The sequence below is a fragment of the Equus caballus genome, chromosome 29 (assembly GCF_041296265.1).
Source record: "Equus caballus isolate H_3958 breed thoroughbred chromosome 29, TB-T2T, whole genome shotgun sequence".
Lineage (NCBI taxonomy): Eukaryota > Metazoa > Chordata > Mammalia > Perissodactyla > Equidae > Equus > Equus caballus.
This window is the reverse complement of record NC_091712.1, coordinates 40,242,352-40,256,708: the sequence shown is the minus strand read 5'-3', so window position 1 is coordinate 40,256,708 and position 14,357 is coordinate 40,242,352. Positions and strand designations below refer to the sequence as shown.

The 14,357-nt window shown below is 38.9% G+C and overlaps 1 protein-coding gene across 3 annotated transcripts in view; it reads right to left on the bottom strand.

The window, feature by feature from the left end:
* Positions 1-12,839, bottom strand: part of LOC100057331 (aldo-keto reductase family 1 member C23-like protein) — a 36,329-nt gene extending 23,490 nt beyond the window's left edge. For 2 of the 3 annotated variants that reach the window (XM_070255059.1, XM_070255055.1), the window contains exons 1-3: positions 12,780-12,826; positions 2,319-2,436; positions 1,697-1,853 (exon numbers count right to left, since the gene is read on the bottom strand). The gene's annotated coding sequence lies outside the window, so the exon portion shown is untranslated. Of the gene's footprint in view, positions 1-769; positions 843-1,696; positions 1,854-2,318; positions 2,437-12,779 lie in introns of all 3 variants that reach the window. The other variant, XM_070255057.1, reaches the window with a different exon arrangement.
* Between the last annotated feature and the right edge of the window lie 1,518 nt (positions 12,840-14,357).

Below are 14,357 nucleotides of genomic sequence, written 5' to 3'. Positions count from 1 at the left end.
AAGTTTAGCGTGCTCCACTTCACTGACCTGGGTTGCAGGCTTTGGATCCCAGGCATGAACATACACCTCTCGACACATGCTGTGGAGGTGACCCACATACACAGTGGTGGAAGATGAGCACAGATGTTAGCTCATGACTAATCTTCCTCAGTGAAGAAAGAAAGAAAGAATGAAGGAAAGAAAGAGAGAAAGAGAGAAAAAGAGAAAGAAAGAAAGAAAGAAAGAAAGAAAGAAAGAAAGAAAGAAAGAAAGAAAAAGAAAGAAGGAAAGAAGGAAGGAAGGAAAGAAGGAAAGAAAGAAAGAAGGAAGGAAGGAAGGAAGGAAGGAAAGAAGGAAGGAAGAAAGGAAAGAAGGAAGGAAAGAAGGAAGGAAGCAAGGAAGCAAGGAAGGAAGGAAAGAAGAAAAGAAAGAAAGAAGGAAGGAAAGAAGGAAGGAAAGAAGTAAGGAAGGAAAGAAGGAAGGAAAGAAAGAAAAAGAAAGAAAGAAGGAAGGAAGGAAGGAATGAAGGAAAGAAAGAAAGAAAGAAAGAAAGAAAGAAAGAAAGAAGGAAAGAAAGAAAGGAAAGAACTAGATAAATACACAAATAAATACATAAATAAATAAATAGAATGAAATGTCTGGAGTCAACTTTGAACCTTTTTTTCCTTTTACCTTATATCCAATGTATTAGAAAGGCTTCTTGACTCGACTTTTAAAATACATCAACATTCAAACAATTTCTAACCATCTTGACTGCCCTACAACGTTCCAAGCCAACATCATCTCTCACCTGAATTTTTGCAGAAAGTCCTAAAAGAAGGTTCTTTTCCTCTATTTCTTCTCAGCGTAGCATCCAGCCTGATCTGTTTAAAACGTGTCTGCTTATGTAGTAACCCTGCAATCATTCTCCATTTCTCTCAGAAAAAAAAAATTTAGTCTTTGGAAGGACTACATGGCATAGCCCACCCCCTATTGCAGATCTGGACCTTGTCTTCTATGACTATCTCCCTTGCTCACTAAATGTCACCAGCATTAGCCTACTTGCTCTCACTTAATTATTGTAGGGACGCTCTTTCTTTTTGGTCTTAGTATTTTCTGTTCCATGTCAAGGAATACCCTCCTGCACATCCACACAGCTCACTCTCTTATCTCATTCAAATTTTTGCTCAAGAGCAACATTCTCAGTGAAATCTTCTCTGACAGGCCTATTTAAAACAGCACCTAATACTTCCCGTGCCTACCACTATCCCTTTCCCTGCCTGTTTAATTTTTTTCCCTTATTGTTGTCAAGCATCACGCAGGATCTAAAATTTTAACCTGACTTGAAAGCTAACAAATTAACTTTCGCACATTAATGTTTCCTGTACTAGGTCCTTGAGCCCACATTTCTACAGGGTGAAGTGAAGGGGCCCACAAGACACTCGAAGTTGAAGGTTGCCTTACAGGAGGAAAACTAGAGTCGAGTGAACACAGATGGATTGTAGCAGGCACTGAGCATCCCTGCCCTTTCTCTGGAGGGAGGTATTTTCTTTAGATTACTGGACAGTAGGCATCCTTTCCATTTATTTTGAGGGAGCCACTCTCTCTACACTCCAAGGCTGTTTTCTAGACAAACTTCTTTAAAAATTAGTGTGGAAAGCAGGATAGACAGTGCCTCTGCTTATCACACATATAGAAATGTGAGGCCATGTGGAATTATCTCCCAACAGGTACTTACCCACTTCTGACAGCTCAGTATTCCTTATCTCCTTCGTGGTCTTCTTCCTCCACTAGACAGGAAACTCTAGGTTTTTCTTATTTTAATTTAATTCTTGTCTAATTTATTTGTCATAAAGCAATCTCAGGCACGCGAAGGATGTTGAATAAAGTTTTTGCTGAATGAATGAATGATCAATGTCAAAATATACAAGAACAGGTCAAAATGCCAAATCATAGGTAGATGATCAATAAATTAAGTTATTAAGATGCACTGCTTTACATCAAGTAAAACATAATACTGGATATTTTAGTAATATTTGATTTTTGATAATTTTTATGTTGTTTTTAAAAAGTATACAATCTGTCTATTAAAAATTATTTCAATTTTGTAAATAAACACATACTCCACATTTCTACAAGATAATGCAAAATTTCAGAATGTTTAAATGAACTAATTATGTTATTTTATTCTCTATCTTTTCCCTATTATCATCCAAATATTCTATAACGTATATGCATTATTTTATTAACCAGGAAAAGCAAACATTCTTATTTTGAGTCTTTATTTTTTCTTAAAATGGAAGAAAATTTTAAAAAATAAAGGCCAGCAGCCTGAAACTAGAGACGCTGCTTTGAATCACCTCCACCATGTACAGAAGTCCTCTCCACGCCCTTAGAAGCATGGCATTCTGGTAGACTTCATGGTGGATAGCTCACGGTCAATATTCTTCAGAATACAAATAAGTGTGACAAAAAGCACTGAAAGAGAAAGAGGGATATTAATGCATTAACTGTCTTCACACCATCAAAGAGACTGTTTGTCTGAGGATGCTGTCAGGATGGGTTGAAAACTAAATGTACAGTGACGTCCCTCCTTTTACACTGACACACATACGTGCAGGTTCCCTGTCCATGTGCAACCTCCAACTGCTTGCCCAATTCCCAAATTCTCACGTAACATAAACATCAGAGTGACATTTAGTTTGATTTAGATTATAATTTATATTTATTTATAAGCAAGAACTATGACTAAAATGTTGTGGTCCTTTCAGCTCCAGGTGTAACTTTTGTCCATCATTATATTTCGGTATCTGTGTAGACTACATAATGTTCCTCAACCAAAGACTAATTATCATCTGTCATAACACACCTGTGCCCTGTCACCCCTTTTGGATCCTGCTCTTTCTCCCTCTGGTAATTACTAAACTAATCTCTGTATCTATGTGTTTGCTTTTGGTTGTTGTTGTTGTTTTCATCTTTCACCTATGAGTGAAATCACATGTTATTTGGCTTTCTCAGTCTGACTTATATCACATAGCATAATGCCCTCAAGGTCCATCCACAATGTTGCCAATGGCATGATTTCATCTTTTTCTTGGCTGAATATTGTTGTATTGTGTATATGTAACATATCTTCTTTATCTATTCATGCGTTGATCCTTACACTATCCTGTTCACTTTTTTATGATTGGAACTTTCCATCATAAAATGTTAAAACTTAATTTAAAAAAGTGTTTCTTTACCAATAGAGTTGCTGAGATAAGTTTACTCTGATATTGTCATTAACACTTTTGTTCTCTATGGGACCCCAGGACACTGTAGGCAACTACAACAATGTCCTTGGGCTTGCAGAAAACTCCAGGACTTTGTTTTGGTAGAACTAAGGGTGACATTCCACTTGTAAGTTTCCAAGATCAAAAGTTATCAGAACACGTTAGCCAGTGACATGTAAATCTGAAAAGTCCTTTTAGGGAATATCTAACACTAAGTTAATACATATGCTATAGGTTTCAGATTGGTAGTTTTTCCCATGCAACTTCTGAAATACTTTCAAATGTTGTTTTTCAGAAATGATAAAACTATCTTCTTATACTTTTATTACTGTTTAAAATGGCTAAAAACATACAAGTTTGTGGCCTCTAAATTCTGTGTCCTACTGAAAGAAATGAAGATTCCTTAGAAAAATGGCTGACTCAAGGTCTAGGCACAAAAACTGCAAACTGACCCTAGAACATCTTACACTCTAGAAAGTGAAGAAGATGAGAAAGATGGTGAGGCCTGTCAAAGGACTCACCAGCTCACTTGAAGGGGAAGTAAAATGGTAGCATTTAATCATCAATAAGAAGAGTAACTACATTAGACGGGAAAACACCATAATTGTTAAAATTAATGAATTCATAATATATATCTATGATCAATTCTTTAGATCATCTCTAATTTACAGGGGTACAAAGACTAAGTAATATATCAAACGGTATCACAAGGATCAATGACTAACATCAATTGTGTGGGAAAAGTGAAAGGGAAAAAGGCTTATCTTCTTTCAGAAGTAAATTGAAACAGGAAGAGAGAAGACAAAGAAGAGGCGGAGGGTAAAAAGGAGGGACAGATTTTAAAATATTTTGAATTATTGTCCACTAATGGATTCCTAGAAGTGAAATAACTAAGGCAAAGACAATAAATATTTGAATGGTTTCTTGCATAGCATTCGAACTGTTTTACAAAAGGGCTATACAACGCGACATCGTCACAGTGTTTGAAAATTGGCAGCATTGGGTGTTATTTTTAGAAATTATTTCTTTTCATTATGATTTCCCCATTTCCTCACTTTTCACTCCTTTTCTTTTTCTCTCTGACTTTTTCTCTCACCTCTCTGGGACTACTCCTGTGGGGTTTCCGTGTGCTCCATATCACTAAATCCAATATTTCTTTCCATGCAAACTTGGATTCCCTGCCCTTCAGCAGGATCCACCCTATGTCTCATGCATTTTCATCCCTCTTTTTGACTTTCCTGACAACAGACTCTTCTCATTTTTCTCTTTCCATGTCTGGAAACTGCTCTTAAATCTCCTAGCCAGTGCCTCTTTCCATGATCTTTAAATATTGACTTTCCTGCCCTCATCCTGTTTATTCTATGCACTTTACCAGGAGAGCAAATCCACTTCTGTGGGTTTAATTACCCTCCACAAAGCAACAACTCCAAAATCTGTACCTCTAGCCCTGACCTCTTCCCTGAGTTTCAAACCAGAATTGCCATCTGCCAACTCAGCGTCTCCACTCACATGTCTCATAGTGACGTCAAACCTTTCTCTGAATAATTGAACAATACTCTTCGCAGAACACTCAAGTTTTTCCTTCTTTGGCACTTCCTTTGGTAGCAAAAGGAACTATCACTACACAGTTGACATCAAGCCAGTGACTTGGGGAACCTTAATTAAGGAAGATGGCATGAGGAGCAGACAGCACGGAAACTTCACTGGGCTCTGGGCCCACCTAGTTGCAGTCTGGCTTATACTTGAAACCTGGCTTATTCAGGATCATCTCAAGCTGTTTGTGATTGAGTTTGGACAACCTGACAGACTTGGTTAAACCTGCATCTTTACACTTCTCCAGGGCCTGGGGAGGAGGGAAATGTGTGGTAAACCTTTCCTGTATTTGGTCCTTTCATTTCGCATTGAATGTTTTAAAAACTGAAAGCCTGTTATCGACATACATCAAAATTTGACTGAACCTGTTTTATCATTTGAATACATTATTTCATAATATCTATATTTCTAAGCATACAGACTTTGCCTTCTTTCTTCTATTACATGCACATCCAGGTTGGTAAATAGACATGAAGATGCTTCTCAATTACCTCTCTCCTCCCTGCTCCCTTTCTTCTGCCAAAATATTTTGCTGTTGGGTATCTAATAGTTTTTTAGCAGATGATATCTGAGTCAGGGTCAAGAGAAATTCTCAGGTCTTCCTAGTAGAGGGTTTGGCTGCTTCTTCTTTCTTAGAATGGTGAAAAAGGTGATGGGAAGGGCTACGTAAGGACAGGCTTCACTCTCCGACAGTCCACCCTTGTGCTGAGTCAGACTCAGCTTCCCCTCCCTGCATGAGCCTGTTTATCTGTCACTGGATGGAGCTCTAACTTCTCTTGAGTTTGCTCCGATGATTTCCTTATAGGGCTCCCAGGCTCAACCTGATCAGAGGGTCAAGAAACCCCTACTTAGAACCATGGAAGTTTAGATGAAGAATAGCCCATAGAGGTCATGCTGCTCAGTTCATTTGTTTTACAGATGAGAATATCACAACACAGAGAAGTGCAGCAACGTGGCTAAGGCCAGACAACTGGTCATGCCAGAACCCATTTCTTCTGACTCCCTCTCTAGTTATTTCTCCCATGTCGTGAAGATCCACTGTATCTAATGTCACTTCCCCATTCGCATACTTTGAAACAGGCTCCTCCACACACTGAAATACAGACATGAAAGAAGATGAAGAAGATTTTTGTGTTCTTTTTTTAAAGGAATGACCTGTCTGGTGCCTGAGGACCTTGGTAGCAAAACCTTCAAGAGGGTAATCTGAGTGTTCGTGTGTGTGTGTGTTGTAAGAGAAGACACACAGGGAGGAAAGAAGATAAGCAACACCTGAGAGATGGTGGCCAAGTGCCTCTCCCACAATGACCTACACTCTCCTATCAACACCCACCTCTGAACTTCACTAAGAATTGTTCAAATTGATTTCATTTCCCAGTAGCAGGCTGGTTCAGATGACAGGGCTTATCTTTGTTATTGAGCAATGTGTTTTAGCTCCAGTTTATAATTACCCAACTCAGAGATAGTGATGATATCAGCTTTACTCAGTGAACATCCACTATGATGGGAGGTTGGATCAATGAAGCCCAAAAGAGTCCAGTGGTGTAATACAGACCATCCCAGTGTACTTCACTCTTGATTAGGGCTGAGATCTCCATAAAGGAAGGCTGTCCTCATAAAGAGGGAGAGATTTCCCATTGTATCTCTGCAGTCTGTTGTAATTCAACTTTCTTGAGGGACCCAAATTGCTAAGAGACTACAGACAGAATCAAATTACTTACACATGTAAGGTGGTGCCCTCAAATCTTTGAGTTAGAGGTAGTGAGATTTTCAATTTCAATCCCTCTCAAGACTACAGGATAAGGACAAAAACATATCTTTTTTAATTTTTTGAGGAAGATTAGTCCTGAGCTAACATTGGCTGCCAATCCTCCTCTTTTTGCTGAGGAAGACTGGCCCTGAGATAATATCCATGCCCATCTTCCTCTACTTTATATGTGGGATGCCTGCCATAGCATGTCTTGCCAAGCGGTGCCATGTCCACACCTGGGATCCGAACCAGAGAACCCTGTGCTACTGAAGTGGAACATTTGCACTTAACTCCTGCACCACCGGCTGGCCCCTAAAAACACATCTTGATGGTGAAGTGACATAACCATCAAGGAGAGTCATAAATCTTATAGCAATTCTACCTACCACACTTACACATATTTATCTGTGTAAAAACCAAGAAAATCTAGCCGGAATTAGAGAATGGAGTTGGAACAGCAGTTATGAAATACTCTTGGGCAAAATAAGGCAAAAGCTGACCTCTACAGTGATTGGCACATGGAAGGGATCTATGTAGACCAATTCAAGTTTGTTCAGTGAGTTTTTCAAGGATGGTTGAACCAATTCTGGCATAAGAAAAGTAGTCCAAACCTTCAATGATGAAAAGAAATAAACAATGGCTTATTATTTCACACATTTTGGGTCCCAAATTAAACCTAATTGTTAAAGATTGAGAAGTGAGTAACAAACCTCTGTGGTGGTCTGAAAATAAGAGTCACTGGGGCGAAATTTATGTGACTTGCTAAAAATGAGCTCCTTAATGGGAACTGAGATTTATTTGAGAGACTGTAAGAAAACTGTGAATAAAACTGAGACGGCCCAGGAAAAGAACCTAAGTGTTTCAAGGATTACAAAAGTCATCTCTGGAAAGAAAGTCAAGAAATGTCAGGCACGGGGAAGTGTAATCTACTGCCCCGTATAATAAATGCCTGGAAGCAGTTCTGCTGAGAAGCCCGCGTTTTTAGACCACATCCTCAATGATTTTGACATACATAGGATCCTTCTGTAGAGACCTCAACTCTCTTGACATTTGAAGCAGAGTTTTTCACTTCAGAAAATTTTACATATTTCAGTAAACTTAATGCTGACTAGAAAAAAGTTTTTCCTAGTCTGGCTTCCTTTTCTACATAATATGTCAGCCTCATTTTAATATGTCCTGAAAGAATCTGCTGAACTATAAAAGGAGTAGACTCACTCCATAGCGGCTCAGTTAATTCCTACAACATACAATGAAAACAAAGATCAAGATCATTACTTGTGTTTCACATATGAGTACCGACCGATGTTCAGAGTGGTTGAGCAACTGGGTCCCACCCAACACATTTCAGAGAAAAGCAAACCTTTTCTGCTGTCTATTTTTCTATAGTGAGACTCTGCAATGTTAGGAGGTCAACAAATTATTTTAATCAAAACTAAAGTTGGTTTTCATTTCAAAATAAAGTATCTGAACTGACTGTGTCCTCTTGTCAGTCTGCCCACAGCACCTTGGCAGAGTAAAATATGGCCTCTTTCTTCAAGATACCACCTGCCACCCTTTCTTGGAGGGCCTCGTTGAACTCCTCCTCACCTTGATAGAGGCGTGCTGTGTCGATTTGACAGAAACCTACATCAATAGCCACTTTGTCCTCAGGGGTCAAATACTAAATTCCAGTATAACGTCTAATCTGAAATGAATTCAGGAAATGGGCTGCACCATGGACACAGAAAATCAAATCTCAGTCAATTAAGCATTCATTGTAATGAAGTAACAAATAATTCTGACACTTGGAGGAAACCTTTAAAGATATAGATAGGGAGAGATGTTAGATATAGATATAGATACATAGCATCTCCTTTGGCTTAGAATTGGAAATGAGTCCATAACTCCCTCCATGCAGTTTCTACCCAAATGGGGTCTAAAAGTCATGCATAATTGTTTTTATCCTTCATTTCCCAAGTCGTCTCATTCAGCATTTATGCAACAGGCATTTCTAAAGCACCTCCTGTGTCCCTGGCATTTTGCTAGACCCTGAATCCCTGGAGATTTAACCACTAACAAAACAGACCTGTGTAAAAGTCCTGAAAGAAAACATAAAGGGAAGCTCCATGACTTTGGTCTTAGAAATCACATTTTGGATTTGACAGCAAAAGTAAAGTGAATAAACGCAAAAATAAACAGGAGGAACTACATCAAAATCAATAGCTTCTGCACAGCAAAGGAAACCATCAACAAAATTAAATTGAACCTATGGAATGAGAGAAAATATTTGGAAACCACGTATCTGATAAAAGGTTAATATCCCAAATATACAAGGAATCTATACAACTCAATAGGAAAAATATAAATAACGTAAATTAAAAATGAGCAAAGGACTTGAATAGACATTTTTATAAAGAAGACATAAATGGGTCTCTGAAAAGGTGCTGAATATCAGTAATCATTTGGGAAAAGCAAATAAAACCACAATGAGATATTACCTCACACCTGTTAGGATGGCTAATATCAAAAAGACAAGAGAGAATATTGAAGCAATCCAGGTGCCCCTCCATAGATGACTGATTAGAGTAGATGAGGTATATATATATATACAATGGAATACTACTCATCCATAAAAGAAGACAAAATTGTGCCATTTGCAGCAACACTGAGGGACTTTGAGGATATTATGCTAAGTGAAATAAGCCAGACAGTGAAAGACAAACACCCTATGACCTCACTAGTATGTGAAAGAGAAATACACATGCATAAGAAGAACAGATTACCAGAGGGGAAAGGGGTGAGGGGACGGTGAAAGAGGTAAGGGGACACACATATATGGTGACATATAAAAACTAGACTATGGGTCGTGAACATGAGGCAGTCTATACATAAACATTCATAATAACGTATACCTGAAATAACACAATATTATAAGCCAATATGAGCTCTATAAAATAATTTAAAAAAAATAAGAGAGAACAAATGCTGACAAGGATGTGGGGAAAGGGCACCCTTGTGCATTGTTGGTGGGAATGTAAATTGGCAAAGCCACTAAGGAAAACAGTGTGGAAGTGCCTCAGGAAATTAAAGTTAGAATTTCCATATGATCCAGCAATTGCACTTCTGGGTATTATTCTAAAGGACACCAAATCATTTTCTTGAAGACATATTTGTACTCCCATTCTCATTTCAGCATTATTCACAATATCCAAAGTATGAAAGCCACCTATGTGTTAATTGATAGATGAATGGATAAAGTAAATGTGATATACATATTCAGTGAAATATTATTCAGTTTTTAAAAAGAAGGAATATCTGTCATTTTCAAAATCATGGATTAAGTTGGAGGGTATTTTGCTAAGTGACATAAGTTAGACAGAGAAAGACAAATGCTGACCGATGGAATGTGAAAAAAAATTTGAGTTCATAGAAACAAAGAGTGTAAAAGTGGTTGCAGAGGCTAGGGAGGGGGGAATGGGGATACATTGGTTAAATGGTTTAATCTTTCAGGCCTAAAACAAATAAAGTCTGAGGATCTAATTTATAACATGGTAACTATAGTGGATAACATGGCATAGTATATTGAAAGTTGGTTAAGAGAATAGAATTTACGTGTTCTTACCAACAACAACAAAAAAGGAAATATGTGAAGTGATGGATACATTAAAATTGATGGGGGGAGTCTTTTCATAATGGATACGTATCTCAAATCATCATGGAATACACTTTATCTTTGAATTTTGTTTGTTAATCAATAAGGCTGAAAATTTTTTAAAAAATAAAGTGTAACAATTGGATTAAAGGGAGGATGATAGTTAATTTTCAGAGGGTTGTGAAGAAGATTAAATGAGAAATGTATTATATAGAGCCTATTATTGTGAATGGCACAGTTACACTCTACCTGTATCAGCTTGGTTCACTGACCCAGAATTCCAACTTCAAGTACCTGCAACTCTGCCTGGGGATTTCTATGACCACCAGAGTCTTCAGGAGAGGCTCTTGATAGGTAAAGAGGATGTGTTGACCACTGGGTGCTACATAGTCTCTATACCTGACCACCTACACAATGGGCCCATGAATGGAATAGTCAGGGTGGAAGGGACTAAGACTATAGGCCAACTGCATGGGCTGCTTCTCACAAAGGCTGTTTGAGCTACCACTAATTTGAGATGGGTGACCTGTCAGCAGCAGTAGAGACTGACAATGCGTCTTGGTAAAGTACTGTTTCTCGAGGAGATAAGCCTGCCCATGAGTGACAAGTTGATCTTATTAAACTCTCTATCTAACTGGGGATAGAAGTAGCAGTTCATATTTACTGAGACTGATACGATTCTATGTATGAGTTTTCCATCTCTGTTCACAGTCCCTCAGACAGAGTTACTATGTAAGGGATAGAGAGTTGGATTTACCACTATAGGATCCCATGTAACATTGCCTGTTTGTTCTAATCTCTGTGGTCCTTTTATGTCTTTAACAACAGTAATAAAAGTTGGATATAAAGTAGATAAGACATACCCAATGCTTAAGCTGTAACGGTGGGTACAATGGACAAGTATGTCATTACAAACAAACTGGCCCTGCCTGACAGCTAGAAGCTATTGTTATTTCATGCCATAGCTCTACCAAAATGGAGCATATAGGTCTCCATAATCCTGGGGGACAATCTCTCTCAAGCAACTCCAGAGATACCCCTCACTCACCATGTCTGTAATCTGACACTCTAAGCTCATTGCAGTTGACCATGTGGATGGGTGAAGAATAGATTTAGAGGAAAGCACAATTCCATCACCACTATAACTTTATACCTCTTAAGATGATATTTCTAAATATCTAACACTTAAAATAACAGTGGCTTCTGATATGACAAATGGTTTCAATGATGGAATATTTTGGAAAATTCTTTGGCAAATAATTCCAGCTCCAGAATCCTACAAAGCTGCTATGAAGTAGTCATTTTACTTGTCCCTTCTTCCTGTGCCCACTGCTAATCATGGGTTTCTAACAAAGAGCGGAGTGACTCTGACTGAGTCAGCAGATGAGTGTAGGAAGGGCAGCCTGAGTTTAGATTTTACATGTGTTAAGAAATAAGAATAATAGTCATCTACCTAGGAGAGTTCCTGAGGGATTAATGACAATGCATGGAAAATACTTAAAATATGTGATAAGCATTCAGTATATGTTAAGTAACTAAAATAATAATAATGATAATACACCCTCAAAATTCCCACTGTTTGAATCCCCAAAGTCAACAGCTTGTCATCCCACTTGGGGAATAGTTAGACGTGGTGAAATGGAGACTCAAATGAATTGATCCAAATCACCCAAAGTGTACTAGCCACAGGAGTGTGGGTCTGCTGACTATCCTTCCAGGCTGTTTGCATTCAACCCGCCAGTCCCCTGGGCTCCTCTAATTTCTTCCTGTGAAGCAAAAGTGCCAATCCAAGTACGGGTATAAAGTGCCCATCATTCAGTTTCACAAAATGACTATAGTTGAGGTCCATCACTGTCCACAGTCCTGGCTAAACCAACTCTTGTCTTTCCTTCCTTTCCCTAACTGCAAGCTGAGTAGAAGGAAAGTCTAGAGCATTCTTTATTTTTATTAATAACAGCAAGATAAGTGGGGCTGGGACTACAGAGGTCAGTGACTCCAAATTGAAACTAGAATCAAACCACGGACTGTTTCATAATTTGTTCAGTTCTCTGCAGGCATATCTTACAGAAAAATCATGAAGATATGGTCATGCATGTTACAGGAGTTTGAATTTTCTCTTCAGCTTTGCTCATCTTTGACTCTAAAGTTAAAAAAAAAAAAAAAACATGTAAATTTGTCCTTGATAACTATTTCAGACTTACCTTTCAAAAATAAAAATCAATAGACTGGTCATTTCTAAAGACAAATTCCACTATAGGACTTTAGTTAAATACCTCACTCTCATTTTGTCAAAAATCCCATCAAAAAGTATTGTTGGGAATTTCTTGACTAACTCCTGCTCCCAACCCAAAATAGCTTAGGAGCTCCACCTCTAACTACATTAACTTTTTCCCTGTATCAAAAACTCACTTCCCCTTCTGATTTCTGTGTCTTGCTTCTTTGACTCCTTTTGATAAGAGAAAATTGTGGTGAGATCAAGGATGAATTGCTGCAGGCTGTGCCTTAGTTTCAGCTGTGGTCTCCTCCAGGCATAGCCTCCTTTATTACTTGTTTCCTTCAGCTTTATGGACATACTTACCTTAAGAGCATATGTCCTGCTCCCATCCTTTATGATCCCTTCCTGTGCTTCTGTCCTATGTTTATTCAGAACCTGATACTCAGAATGCAGTGTGACTGGAACAAAGGTAAGAACAGGGAAGAGTCAACCAATAGCCCATTGCATCAGGAATGTTAAATTCCTTGAGAAGGAGAACCAGGAAATGCCTTATAAAACATGCCTGGTAGGCATTACTGGATGTTTCCGAAGAAAAACCGTAAACTATTCAAAGTCTTTAAAAAGGACTTCCCAAATACCCATCTATAGAATACCCACATTTAACCCACCTGTGAAGCTTTTATAAAAGTTCAGATTCCTGTACCCACCTAGGGATTTAGGAAGAAATAACCAGGGAGTTGACCATGGCTACCTGTAGGGAACATGATCTGTGTGTGGATTTGGCTCCAGGGTAGGCTTAGACTGGAAGAGGTCGGGTTTAGGGACATGCCAGGAGGACCAAGTTCACTAACATGGAGGACTCCTCAGGCAAACCAGGCCCTCAGTCAGGAGCTACATTCTAGTTTGTCTCCAGTCTGGAAGGTTTCATTTCAAACAGGATTACTATAGTTATCAGGCACTGATGTCACCCCCCTCCATAACATACTGGCCACGATTGTGCAGGTAAAGAACAAGAAGGAACTGCTAAGACTGAGAAGTTGCGTGGGTTGTGGGAAGGAAAGGCATCTTGTGGAGACTCGAAGCGGGATGGAAAGACTGGGACACTTCGTGACTTCTGCCTTCACCGGACCCAGACGCTTGGATGGCAGGTCAAAAGTGGCCTGAACCCCTGGGTGCTTCTCCTTTGGAGACATTAGGAGAGGCTCTGACTTGTAGGATAGTTTACGTATGTTGGAGAGCCCAGGCCGAACATTCCCATATTAATCCAATGACCAGTTAGAATCCTCCAGCTTCCCAAGTATCACTGGAGAAGCTGGCAGGTCCGTAGAGGCTTGTGCTTGATAAGTTTGGGTTAATGGAGTTGGTGGGGATTCAAACTTTCCCCAGTTTATACAATCAGTCTGAACAAGAAAAACTATATTTCAAGAGACCTCAGGATTTTGCAGTCTTTACGAGGGTGTTAAGAAGAGGGCATCCTGGAGTTATACATAAGTGTTGTCCATGTTCACTAGCCAATAACTGCTTGATTTTCTCCTCACTCAATCCCTACAAGAAAACTGTCAGCATACAGAGAACAGAAAATATTTTCTTAGAAAAGTGTATATTGACAAGGTTTAAAAATAAGTAAAATTATGCCCCCACATTACTTTTCCCTAGTAGGTGACTTGTGATGTTTAATGAATTCCCTGGTTGGAAAGTGGGGTGATGTGTTGTACTATGGCGAAAAAATAGTAATAGTACATCTGATCTTGACAGAGGCTTACAGATATGTTTTATGGGACTTAGGGGCTGTACAGGCCAAAGTTCAGAATTGTCTTGCTTTGGAAAAGACAGGAGGTGACAGAGGCTGCAAGAGTGGAGGGTTGGAAGGGAGAGAAGGTAGATAGAGGATATGAGGAACTGTGCTTACCCTGGGAAGAATTCAGGGGAAAAACAGATGTT